Genomic DNA, 14,482 nt, shown 5'->3' with positions numbered 1-14,482 from the left:
CTATTCAGTACTTAATTTTTCATTATTCCTATTATTTATCTGCCCTCTCCAAAGAACAACACATTCTGCACCAGATGGATTCTAAGCCCAGATGTTGCTAAGCGAGACCTGGAGGGTACCAACACATTTTGCTTCTTGGGTTAAAGACATCTCAAACCGGGGCTGTGGAAACTATAGTCCTCAGAATATTGTGGGATTCCAGGTCCCATCATCCCTGACCGCTGGGAGCTAGTGTGGTCAGGCACAGAGGTCAAAGGCTTGGTCTGATACTCTGAAGACGAAGATGCAAATCCCCACTGAGCTATGAAAATCACAAGAAAATCAGTGTCTTAGCCTGGGAGGTTTCACAGGATTGTGCGAGAACTCTAGAAATTAACAGGAATACCCCCAATACCCACATCTATACATTTTTGTTTTCTTTCCCAGAGACCTTATTGCAAGTCTTGAATGGTAAAATGCATGCACATCAAAAAGATAACCATGTTGTAGTTCTCATGTTGCATGGAAAGTGCAATTTGTGTCGGTTTGCATTCAAACACCAGCCGACAGCCTTTGTGCACTTTCTGTTCTAATCCCTTTAGCTTTCCAGAAGGAATATCTTCTCCAGAGAAAGAGGGAAGCCTCAGAAGGAAATAAATCATCCTAGATTTGGTTCTTGGCCATCTGGCCTTGTTCCAGGGTTGTCCAGCCATGACAATTTCTAAAAACCACAAATTTAAGATCTCACACTGTCCTATTTTTACATTCTGTTTTGAATAGATGATGACTTTTGTACCTCCCTCCTCTTCTTCCCAATCTCCCATATCTTTTCAAACCAGAAACATTATGATTCTGTTATGAGCTAATTTAAAACATTGCAGAGAATATTAAAGGAAAGGGCAGTAGAGGAGGTGGTGGGAGCAACATTATTCTCCAGCACTGGACCAAAACAGTCATAAAAGTTCAATTGCTTAATAACGTTGTTTCATGTGCATGGTAGTTTATAGCTATTTATTCTTTCCATGCCTTCCCCATCTCATGCTAATGGACTAAGTCATTGTCACGGTGCCTGAAATCCCATGCCAGTCATCTGAATTTATCCTGCACTGAGACTTAATAATCCGTTAAATAGACTCAATCGGTTGCCAGGCTTGTTGTTAATCTTGCTTTTGCCTCCACACTTCAAGAGGCTTGCGGACTTGTTTTGGTTTTTCAGGCACTGGGTCCTAGATGGTTTTTTCTTTTCTTTTTAAGCACAAAACTGATATCGAAGTGAGAGATTTCTTGATGATAAAACAGGAGCTAGACAACCAGCACTGTCCATAGCGGGCTTCTGCTGCCGAGTTGTGTTGCTTATGTTGATGTTCATTTTCAGAACTAAATCTTGTAAAGAAAAGATGCATTGGAGGGCAGGAGACATTACAGGAGCATCCAAACTGGTGGAGAAACTTCAGAGCTGCCTTATACCAGACACGATTTCCCTCCCTGCCTGCCTGCCTTCCTTCCTTCCAACGCAATTTTAGGCTGCATCAATAGAAGTATAGTGTCTAGATCAAGGGAAGTAATTGTACCACTCTTCTGCTTTGGTCAGCCCCCACCTGGAATATCGGTCCAGTTCTGGGCACCACAATTCAAAAAGGACATTGAGAAACTGGAGCCATGTGTCCAAAGGAGGGCGACTAAAATGGTGAAGGGGCTGGAAACTATGCCCTATGAGGAACGCCTTAGGGAACTGGGGATGTTTAGCCTGGAGGAGAGAAGGTTAAGAGGTGATATGATAGCCCTGTTTAAATATTTGAAGGGATGTCATATTGAGAAGGGAACAAGCTTGTTTTCTGCTGCTCCAGAGAATAGGACATAGAGCAATGGATGCAAACTGCTGGAAAAGAGATCCCACCTCAACACTTTGAGGAACTTCCTGAGAGTAAGGGCTGTTTGACAGTGGAACACACTCCTTCCTTGGAGTGTAGTGGAGTCTCCTTCCTTGGAGGTCTTTAAACAGAGGCTGGATGGCCATCTGTCAATGGGGATGCTTCGATTGAGAGTTCCTGCATGGCACAATGGGGTTGGGCTGGATGGCCCTTGTCATCTCTTCCAACTCTATGGACCTTATCACATGGGGAAAATCAGGGGGGGGATTGGGGGTTTAAACAGCTATTATCCTGTGCAAAACACAATATCGCAATTAAGATCTTCACACACAACGCTATTAAACAGGCAATAAACAGGCAATAAATAGGAACAAATTGCATTTTGCATGGGATAATAGCTCTTTAAACCCCTGATTTTGCCTGATTTCCTCTGTGTGATAAGGTCCTATGATGATGATAATGATGATAATTCTTCTCTTTCTCGCTGTTTCTTCTGAACTTCAAACTTACTAATTAGCCACTGACAGATGAAACTGAGCATCAGGATAGATCAGACAGATACATCTGTAGCTACTGCCTTCATCTGGTAATGATTAGCAATTACTGTAGTTAATTCTGTAGTTAACTAGAAGTCTGATTAGAAAGCCCCACAAGGAAAAAAGGCCTTTCAAAATGTAAGGCTGTTTTCATTTATATTTATATTTATATATTTCTGTGGGGGGCATCTGTATGTATGTGTGTGTGCCAGACTAAAAAAAAGGGCAAGGGTAATGTCATGAAGGAGGTGCGGAGGACAGTGACAAATGCTATGTGCCAGCGGTTCTCAACTTGTGGGTTGCGACCCCTTTGGGGGTCGTACGGGTCACCTAAGACCATTGGAAAACACATATTTCTGATGGTCTTAGGAACTGAGACCATTGTTTTGGGGGTCACCACCACATGAGGGACTATATTAAAGAGTCGCAGCATTAGGAAGGTACCACTGCTATGTGCGATAAGGTTTTAGCACAAACGGATACTGTAATCCCAGAATGGTTCCGAAGGTGCAAGAAGAGAGCAATCTTGCTTGAATAGCATTTTCAGAAAGATACTGGCTGTATCTGCACTGCAGAAATAATCTGGTTTGACACGACTTTGAGTGCCATGGCTCAATGCTCTGGATTGCAGGGAACTGTAGTTTGTTGTGCCACCAGATCAACAAACTACAATTCTTGAGCCATGGCAGTTAAAGTGGTATCGAACCGAATTATTTCTGCAGTGCAGAGACAGCCCCAGTTGTAGCAGGAAAAGGGCCTAAATGTGATCACCCATAAACCAGCATGGCAAATAGGCTTTTTGGTCTGGCGCTGAAATATGGATAGTGTTAACTGAGGTGAATGAACCTTACAAATTCTCTGCCCAGTTAACAACCCATTTCTTCAAAAGCACCTGCTGATGTTTTCTCCAGGGTTAAGTTAACAGCTTCGTGTAACCAAAAACCGGAACAGAAGACTTGTTTCATGGGACCCAGTGCTTGAAATCCAATCGCCTGAATGACGCTTGTGAAATACCTACCGCACATGTAGCTCTTAACACCTCTGTGTCACTTTCCGAATATAAAAGCTCTGAAATACCACTGGGCTGCTCCGAAACCAAAGTTGGGACAGGACCAGCAAAGGAAAAGTTTGAAGGATGCCAAGAGAATCGATGGGGCACCGCAACAAAAGAGCGAGAAAGTTTGTCAAAGAGCCAAGATTTATGCTTTCTCCCAAATTCTTGGGTTTTGTTTTTAGTTCTTAAATTCTTTCCCTCCTGAATCTGAAGAAGTGTTCGAATTTTGTTAATTTTGTTAAATGAAATGAAATTCTCAGCTGTTCCCACTCTTCGGTGGCCTTAATACATGAAATAATTGTTGCGTTTTGTTTTCAGTATCTGCTTCATGGGTAGTATAAAGTCAAGGATGAAACTACAGGGAAAGCACATATTTTAAACTATGGCCTGTTACAGACTGCCAAAATAAAGCTGCTTCAGGTCTCTTTGGAGGTATGCTATTTAAATGACGCATGGGTCCTAAGAGTCCGGAGGTCGTGCCAAAGCCACACTCCATTCCTAAGCACTGGAGGGCAGCTTTGGTGCAGCTTCTGGATTCTTAGGATGCATGCATCATTTAAACAGCATACCTCCAAAGAGACCCAAAGCAGCTTTATTTTGGCAGTCTGTAACAGGCCTATATTTTAAACTTTAATTTAACACACATACCCACCAGCTCCAAGCAAAAGACTCTGCAGCAACATCCCATCTCTCTCTCCTTAAGACATTTGCTTTGGTCAGGAAACATATGGAAAGAATGTGTAGAACCCTTGTAAAATTCTGTGAATGCGGCATGGAAATAAAAAGGCTCATCTGGAAACATGTCACAGACATATACAGGGAGAAAACCACAAGAATAACTTGTAAAGCTACAAATCAGTATCCTATATACCAGAAGCGGATGCATGTATGGACCTGCAAATGCTGTGGGGCTGCAGCTTCCATCAGCCCTAGCCCTAGAGAGATGATGGGAGTTACAGCTCAGCCTCTGGAGGTTCACATCTCCCAGCCTCCTCCCTGTTGTCCAGATGTGTTGAAGTAAAACTCACATCTGGAAGGGAACACTTGGTGGGCGAGGTTGTTTTTGTGTGTCTTCAAGTTGTTTCTGATTTATGGTGGCCCTAAGGCAAACCTATCATGGGGCTTTCTTGGCAAGGTTTCTTCGGAGGAGGTTTGCCATTGCCTTCCTCTGGGGCTGAGAGTATGTGACTTGCCCAAGGTCACCCAGTGGGTTTCATGACCGAGCTGGGAATTGAACCCTGGTCCCCAGAGCCACAGTCCAATACTCAAACCACTACGCCATGCTGGCTCTCTGTAATACGAACAGTTGTTGGTAAAATATAGGCATTTGCCATGACTGTCCCCATCGGCATTGTTGTTGTGTGCTTTCAAGTTGTTTCCAACTTAGGGTGATCCTAAGGCATGGATTTCTTGGCAAGATATAAATAAATATAATAAATAAATACATAGATAAAAGATTTGTTCAGAAGGGGTTTGCCTTTGCCTTCCACTGAGGCTGAGCGAGTGCAACTTACTAAAGGCTATCCAGGGGGGTGCCATGGTCAAGCAGGGATTTACACCTTGATCTCCATAGTCATAGTCTAACTTGCCGATCTGTATTAACAAACCAGTTCCATCAGATGTCATCTGCACCAGGGTCAGGGTTCTTTTTGTAAAGCTAATGGGTCTTCATTTCCCATTCAAGACAAACCCATCCCCAAATACAAACAAAAACCCACCAAACAGTGATCGCTTTATTGACCAACCGAAATGCACAATAGACTTGTTGCAAGGTTTCGAAACTCCACCGGCTTCTTCATCCGGCAAGATGTTACAAACCAAACAGTAGAAAAAAATGGAGATGTTAGTAAGGTACATTGGATTTCAAGAGGGATAATTCAGCACCCTACTACTGATAGGAAAATCTGTCTCCTCCCTGCAGGTATTATGGGGATTGCTGCTAAACTTGAAGGCCATCCTGAGAAAGTGATGGTGCTGGCAGCAGATACTGTATATACTCATGTATAAGTCTAGAAATTTAGGTCATAAAATTGACCCAAAAAACCTGACTCGACTTATCCACGGGTCAATGTAAGTACTGTATCTGAACTCTTATTTAAAAGAAGGAACCATCCTCTTGTGAAAAGCAAGAGTATAATCTGTCCTGGAAGCAATGACCCCCTCTACTCTCTCTCCATCCAGCCTTAAGAGTAAGCACAAAGAGCTACATCTGCTAGAATTTTGTAAGTACTTTGACCGTGTTTTGCTTTGCTTCATCCTTTTGATCCTTTGCTATATGCCCCTAAGTTTTACCCTCCACTTATCCATGGGTCGTATCAAAATCCATAATTGCGGCCCCAAAACTTGCCCCCGACTTATACATGAGTTTGACTTATAGTTGAGTATATACGGTAATCGGACAGAAAGAAAGTTCCAGGTCTTTGACCTGTGGCTCCATATCAGCATGGCAAGGAGTGAATTCGTTCTCAAAGGCTGGATCACTATGTAGCCAAAATAGTATAATCAGTATACAAGACAGGGGTATAATCAAGCTATCATAGAATGTGGGGGAGCATGCTCTATATATCCTGGGGGAGCTTTCTAAAATGTACGCGTCTTGCTTTCATGGAGGGGGTAGTAAGCTCTGCCCATCAGCATGTGTTGCTCTCTGTTTCATATAATGCTAGCTTATTTTTAAATCCGGTGGACATGGGCCTCTCTCTGTAATTATATCTCCGCGCTTCTCAGGCAGCAAGCTGAGCCTCCTTAACACATGAATGTAAGCACTGGGGGGAAATAAAAAAGCAAAATGAGTGGGAAGAGGCCGAGGGAAGGAAATGCAGAGAGATTTAGAAAAGAGAGAGTTAGAGGGAAAACATCAAACAGATAAAGGAGGTTGTTATTTTGCATTGCATGAGGTTGTTATTTCCCTCATCCAAGAGACACCATTCGGAAATGTCATGCCCATTACACCAAATCCCATCTGAAGTAGTTTGTGGAAAGAAGATCCGATTTTCGGACCAAGCACGATCCGGAATAAAATGGGGGAGTGGGGTGGGAATCAGGGAGCCAGTTTGGTATATAGTGGAACGCTGGTCTCCAGATGCATAGTCCAAGGCTCAAACCACTACACCATGCTGGCTTTCGTATTTGAAAGTATCTTGTTGCATTACTTACTTTTTGTATTGCTTACTGTTTGTATTGTTTGCAAAGGGATCTTGGAGCACCTTTGAGACAAGCTGAAAGAAAGAAGCTGGTAGCATGAGCTTTCATATTCTTCAGTCTACTTCCTCAGATGCATGGAGTGAAAGGGAGGGTCCAGGAACAGACTTACTGTATATACTCATGTATAAGTCTAGAAATTCAGGTCAAAAATTCACCCAAAATCCTGAGTCGACTTATCCACGAGTCAATGTAAGTACTGTATCTTATTTAAAAGAAAGAACCATCCCCTGTGAAAAAGCAAGAGTATAATCTGTCCTGGAAGCACTGACCCCTTCTACTCTTTCATCCATCCAGCCTTAAGAGTAAGCACAAAGATTTATATCTGCTTGAATTTTGGAAGTTATTTGACATTGTTTTGCTTCGCTTCATCCTTTGGATCCTTTGTTATATGCCCCTAAGTTTTACCCTCAACTTATCCAAGGGTCATATCAAAATCATAATTTTGGCACCCAAACCTGCCCTCAACTTATACATGAGGTCGACTTATATACGGTATATAAGTAGGCTGTGTGTGAGAGAATGACATTAGAAATGCCAAACTTTGTGGGTATGGAAATGAAATAGCAAGTTCAGTTTTAACAATGGTCACTGGGGAACAAAGATGTTGCATAAAGTCAAGGTGAGTCGATAACTATACGAATGAGTATTGGAATGTAATGTGGGAACCAGAAAGGAGACTTGAAGAACTGGCCAAGAAAACTAGCATTAGGCTGGAGGGGTCAGCTAGTATTATAATGTGCGCAATGTGCCAGGAAACCATTGTTTCTGTTCTGTTTCATTGATGGAATGGAGTCTGTGGATATGTTCCAATTCTGCTATTTCTCTTCCCAATCTTCCTTTGTCATTTTGTTTGTCGAAGGACAGCAGTTTTGAAGTCCAACATGGAATGTCCAGAAAAATGAAGTGTTCTGCAACCATTTTTGGGGTTTTCCCACTCTTAATGTCTGATTGATGTTCATTTATCCTCTGACACAAAGGCTGGCCTGTTTGTCTAATGCAGAAAGACATTGTCGACACAAGATGGCATACGTCATTACTGTTTATGTTTTGAGCAATATTTTAGGATTGATAAGAGCATTGCATTCAAAATGTCTCTAAAACTGCTCATTAAAACTAAAGGAGCTAGGAATGTTACCGCATCAAAATCACACTTGTTAAGTGACATTTCCACCCTCCTTACAAAAAAAAATTTAGTCATTTAGTACAAGTATCTGACTTGGAACTTGCTGTTTTCAAGTACTGCAGACCCTTTTCCTTTCAACTGGACTTCAAACAGATGACACTTTTAAATGCGGACTGTCATCTGTCAAGACATACAGCCATCTGAAAGTATTGATAATGGGAAGGAAACAGAATTAGACCCACACCAGGAGCCTCAAAATCTGGCAAAATCTCTAGCAGTAACCTAATTCAGTCTTCTTTGTCAAAGTCTTAGTAACCCAGACATGCTATCCTTCCAGGAAACAGGCCGGTCGTTTTGCAAGGAAAGGCGAGATGGAGGCACATCTCAGATGTCTAATGCATCTGGCTTCCCTCTCCCACTCTTTCCAAAGTCTCTTCTTGAACAGGAAAACCATGAAGACATAGAAGCTTCTGGCAGCCTACTGGCATTCAAAATGTCAAAGCTATTTTTACTGTTGTTCCTCAAAAATTTTTATTCTCCACCCCCAGCCCACCCCATTGCTGGGGCTCCGTCACTTCTCAGACCCAGCTGTGTTGGATTAAAAAAAGAAATCTTCCAGGCTCAACCAGAAATGAAGCAAAGAAAGAGCAACTTCCCATAGATATAATGCAGCGGAGGTCTAGATCCCATTTGGGAGCAGTCAGCTGAAGGAAGCAGGGAGGAGGGCAGAAGAAAACAGGACAGGGCCTGGTTCAGTCGCAGGACTAACCCAATGTATTTGGCTGCCTGAAGCCCAGGTTAAATGATGCCCCGTGTTCATATACATGCCTACTGTTAAGAATCTGTCAGGGCAAATCCATTTCAAAATTCATGGTGAAGGCTCTTAGAGCCTTGTTGCAGGAGAAAAGAAAGTCAAAATGGATCGGAGAATAGTGGCTTTCTCCATGCCTCTCTGCATGCTGTCAAAGCACTTCTATTCTCTTCCCAAGGGAGACAGTCTTAAAAGCATTTCGTTTGTCATGCTGGAAAAATCTGTTTGGCAAAAGACATGCTTCTACAACCGTCTCCCTTGGGAAGGAGAAGGGAAGTGCTACAGCAGCATGGAGAAAGGCAAAGAGAAACTTGCTCAGCCATGGAAACCGACTGGGCCTTTGGCAAGTTGCACTCTCTCAGCCTCAGAGGAAGGCAAAGGCAACCCTCCCCTGACCAAATCGCACCAAGAAAACCCTGTGATAGGGCCACCTTAAGGTTATCATGTCAGAAACAGCTTGAAGACACACAACAACAACCTGTACGTTAAACAGATCATTCCAAACATCCCCTTCAAATCCAGGGAAAATCCATGTATCCTTTTAGGCATGATGAGGTGATAAACAGAAACTTAATTTTTATTCTATTGCTATGGCAAAATTTTAAAAACAACAACACAACTCCGCTCATTGAAAAATTGAGCTCAGTTCAGCAAAGCCTCTCATATATGAAAAAAAAACTAGCTGAAGTACCCTCACCTTGCCCCCCAAAGTGAATGTTGGGTATAGGATGCAGCCTATATCTTAAATCAAACCGTTGCAAACATTTGTTTGACATCTGGTGAAAATCCATCCAGCCATTTTCATGTGATGTAAACCTAACTCTGTTTCTATAGATCAGTCAGAAGGTGATGTGGACTGGACCCATATAGCCTTGTGCCAAATCACATCTGTTAGTCTTTAACATGCCAGAAGACTGTTTATTGTCCTTGCTGGGACAGAGTAACACAGCTCCCCTCTGCCCCATACAACTTGAAGATCCATTATTGTGCTGATGGAGGTAGTCCTCCACATCCACTGATGCAAATCACAACTACCTCCTATCATCATTGTGTACATAGTTGTGGTGGCCAGTTCATCACCTGATGCACCATGTCCAGACTTAATGGTAATAGAAGCTGCAAGAGCTATAAGATTTCAGGTTCACCACCTGGCCACAATTTTTCCAAATTCAATAGCAATAGCAAATATATTTCTATACCACTTATCAGTGCACTTAAGCGCTCCCTAAGCGGTTTACAATATGTACGCTAATTGCTCCCAACAAGCTGGGTACTCATTTTAGCGACCTACGAAAGGATGCAAGGCTGAGTGGACCCTGGAGGTCTGCAGGATCGAACTCACAACCTTGCGGCTGTGAATGGTTATTCCATTTAATTTTTCCTCCACTGTTTTTTGCATGTATCTGAAAGTATCGTGTGAGTTCAGAGCCTGTCCACATGTATGGAGCTTATTGCCTGGCATTTTAAATCGGCTCTAGCCTCCTGGGCTGGAGCCAGAACGCAAGATGGAGGCAGGGATTATCGCACGCTAAATCGTCTTAGCCAGGTCCCAGTTGCACTTTGCCAGCACTTTTTAAAAGTTGGAAAGCTGGGACCCAGGTTGATGGCGACCGGCAATTCGGTGGTGATTTAGTATGTGATAATCCCTGCCTCCATCCTGTATCCCGGGTCCAGCCCAGGAGGCTGGAGCTGACTTAAAACGCCAAGCGATAAGCTCCTATATCAAATACATGATACAAACACACAACTCTTACTGTGGGCTAGGGAACTGGGCCTAGTTATGTTGGGTGGAAGATGTTCCCACTAATACTGGTTTCTATAATACATTTTTGATTTCTACAAGTGCATTGTTCCTTAAAACTGATTGGTAATCTCATGTCTGGGTAGAGTGACAGGAGCTGTAAATAACCTTTCCATGTTTCTGTTTCTAGAATCACACAGATAGATACACAGTGTTCTTAACTGTATATGGAAATCTCAGGATTAATTGGGTTATTTTGGGCTGGCCCAAGACATTTTCTTGCTTGAGTCAAAGGCTAAAGTGCTCCTCAGGTTTACATGCAGAAGTCAGATGGACTGGATCTCTTCCGGCGGGCTTTCCCATTGGATTTGGTATAGAGATGATGATTAAGACCCCCCTCTCTAAGCATGATGGTATATGAATTGATGTTTGGAGATTTTAAGGAACTAATAGGGATGCATAATTCAGTATTAGTATTTTACTGACTGTTCAATTGCATTGTATTATTTTAATGATGTAATCCCACTTCGATCCTTGGAAGAGGCGGGATATATAAATAAAATTATTATTATTATTATTATTATTATTAGCCGAGCAGTGGAGGATAGCGGGTCTTGGAGGTATCTCATCCACGGGGTTACCATGCGCCGAAATTGACTTGAAGGGAATTAACAACAACAACAACTATGATCTATACTCCCCGTTCATTCTAGCTATTTCACTGCGTACCTAAGCAGGGGAGCAAACAATGGAGGATTGTGGGCACTGCGACCCAAAAATATCAGAGATCCATAGCTACCAACCCCTGAAAGAGAGGATGCTCTAAAACGGAGGATGTGTCCCCAAATGCCCTTTGAAATAAGGATAGTCATGTGCAAAGTAGGACAAATGGCCATGCTTTTGCGAAGGAGGCAGTATATACAGGTGAAGAGCAGCAGGCGCTGGGATGACTCACGGGGCTCCTTCTTTTTTTCCTCTTCAAAGAAAAGAGAAAATTACCTATCAGACAGACATGGCCAGCCCAACAGGGCATGTCTGGAAATGCTATTAAAGCCCATTACTAGCTGGGTAAACAGGAAGTGCTTTTGCCAGCCAAAGCCTTTTAATCTGCGTCCATATGCCAGCTGTGTTTGTAGTCAGGCCAATTTGAGGAGAGGGGAGCAGATTACATAGCAACCTTTTCCTTGCCAGCAATAGATCTATTTTGCAAAATTAAATTAAATTAAATTTAAAAATTTCCTATATAGGTCCAGGTGCACAACCTGTAGCCTAATGGCCACATATGTCCCTCCGTGACCTGGGTGCTTTCACCTGTCGACCAAAAAATCCCCCCATCTAATTTCATACAGAAGTACTTTCCCCCTATGGCTGGTAGCAATAGGGAGAAAAGCATTTTCTAGGTTTGTATGTGGGGGCTGGGAGTAAGCGCAAATGAGGATAATTGGGCATGGAAAGAGACAGACTGGTGTATGCGCTGCTGGTTGTGACTACTGACCAGCATCACAAGTTACCTGCAGAGATTATTGCTGCCTAGAAGATGATTCCGTGATTCATAGCGGTAATAGATTTTCATAATGGTAACAGACTGGTACTCCCCGTGTTTTATACTCAGCAGGTTCCAGACACAATCTTTCTCATCTCCAAAGAGAGCTGGAGATGACCCCAATCGGAAACCCTGGAGAGCTGCTGCCAATAAGTGCAGAGTAAGGTGGGCTAATGGCCTCCCTTAGTAGAATAAGGCAGCTTTGGATGTTTTTAGGGTAGTTCTGAAAATAATATGTCTAGGAACAGCAACACTGGAGGTAAGATTGGGGAGCATGCGGCTGTTTTGATACTGTTGGACTGCACTTCCCATCATGGCTCACCACAGACTGCACTGCTGTCTGGGGCTGTTGGGAGTTGCATCCAGCCATATCTGGAAGGCTGCACTTTCCCTCTCTTTAGTGAGAAGTTCTGGGAGATGAAGTCCAAAACTCTCAGAGAACAAAGGTTTGAGAACCCCTGGGCTGCATCACCAAGCCCCATGGAATTCTGGGAATTGAGAGGCAGGGTTCTGATGGATCAAGTAAGGTTTCAGTATGTAGACCGATCTTGTAGCACCTTTGAGACTAAGGCCCCATTCATACTGGTCTAAAAGACCTGGAAGGAACTGGGCTGATCCGGATGCCCCTCCCCCGAATCGCTCCGTTAGCAAGTGCCCACTACAAATTTGAAATCGAATGCATTTTGACCTGCAAATTAGAAATCGAATGCATTCTGTGTCTGCTGGCGAGGTGGCTGCTGCCAATCAAGCTATCGTCATGGTGACGTTTGCATGGCATCGGGGAAAGTGTCCTCCCTTTTTAAAGAGCCAGGCACAGGGGTTTCAGCGGCTGAAGCAGGGAGAGAGATGCCTCTCTCTCTCTCTCTCTTTTTATAAACCTGTGGGCTTTGGGGTCAGATCTGTCCCAGGCAAAGGATGGGATTGCCATGCATTTTTTTATGCTTTTAAAAGCAACATTAGCTTTCCCTTTGCTTCCTTTGCTGTATCTGCTCAAGAAGACAAACCATGCGCATATTTGCTCCAAAAAAATTGTTAAAAATGTAACATTGATTGTTTGCAACATTTGTAGCTTCCCCCTCTGCAGAAGGCAAGGAGATCCAAGGATATAAAGTGCAAGCCCAGCTCCATCTGCCTCTGGAATACAAACATAATGTATTCAATGCGCATATTTGCTCCAAAAAAAAGTTAAAAATGTAACATTGATTGTTTGCAACATTTGTAGCTTCCCCCTCTGCAGAAGGCAAGGAGATCCAAGGATATAAAGTGCAAGCCCAGCTCCATCTGCCTCTGGAATACAAACATAATGTATTCAATGCGCATATTTGCTCCAAAAAAAAGTTAAAAATGTAACATTGATTGTTTGCAACATTTGTAGCTTCCCCTCTGCAGAAGGCAAGGAGATCCAAGGATATAAAGTGCAAGCCCAGCTCCATCTGCCTCTGGAATGCAAACATAATGTATTCAATGCGCATATTTGCTCCAAAAAAATTGTTTGAATTTGAAAAGGGGGCGGGGGGGTTGCCTGACGTGAGCTCCGTTCGTGACCTGAATTTTTTCCTCCTGCAAGGGAAGGAATGCCCAGCGACAGAGGGCTTTGGGCAGGGGATGCAGGGAAAAGAGGCTCCTAAAGAATGCCTTCCCTTGCTCTCTTCTTCCCAGGGCTCTTTCCTCCTCCCCCTCCCCTCCGATGAGGGGAGGAAATGCCTTGCCCTTTGCCCACCCTCTGACCTAAATCCCTCCCTCAATTTGCCTCGATTGTGATCGAGGCCAAGTTCTCATTCCCAGGACCCGGGGTTTTCCAAAAGAAACGGTATTTGCGCCGATTTCAAAAACACCGCGCTAGGGGCCATTTAACACGGAACGGGTGTGCAAGCCCCGGATTCGCTTGTGTGAGATTCGGGGTGAGTAAGAACTTCACGTGATTGAATCGGTTTCAGAACCGATTTTTTTTGTAATGTGAATGGGCCCTAACTAAAAGAAAGAAGTCGGCAAACCCCGTTCCCCCAAGATCTGCCGTTCTGCTAGAGAAGGATATATAATCTGAAGTTGGAGAGCCTTCTGCAAGAGTCACATTGCCTCAGGTGAGGAGCTTTTTGTGACACATCATTCCTCTCCAGCCTACAGACACCCACACACTATTCTCCTTTTTTTCCTGCTGCAAGTGAGGTTTGGGAAATTAAACCAATGGAATTCATGCAAGCACAAAACAGAAGAACACTCACCAGGGGAGAGATGGCATCTTTTGGTTTTTAATTGAAATGTGATTCCAGGGTAACATTAGCAAGAGGGAGGGGGTCATGAAAAACAACAGCTGTACATAAAGAACTTCTTTATGGCACTTGGATGGCAAAGAATTCAACTTCTTTACAGCTCCCTCCCCACAAATTTCAGTATGACAAAACTAGTTACTTCTTTAAGGGAAGAGCTTTGGCAGAAGAGCATCATTGACCAAACAGGGAGGTTCTGCTTCCATAAACAGTCTCATATCAAATATCTGATGCTTACTGCCCCCCCGCCCCCGAAATTGGAAGACTGCATCCAAGCTTTTGCTCCCATCCCCAAAAAGTGTCTATTCACTGTGTATGATCTGACAGATATCTGATAGACTGAGAGTTGACAC

Source organism: Sceloporus occidentalis, unplaced genomic scaffold, assembly GCF_023333645.1.
Source record: "Sceloporus occidentalis isolate IW3139 unplaced genomic scaffold, rSceOcc1.0.p SCAF_10, whole genome shotgun sequence".
Classification (NCBI taxonomy): Eukaryota; Metazoa; Chordata; class Lepidosauria; order Squamata; family Phrynosomatidae; genus Sceloporus; species Sceloporus occidentalis.
This window is presented reverse-complemented; position numbering follows the sequence as displayed.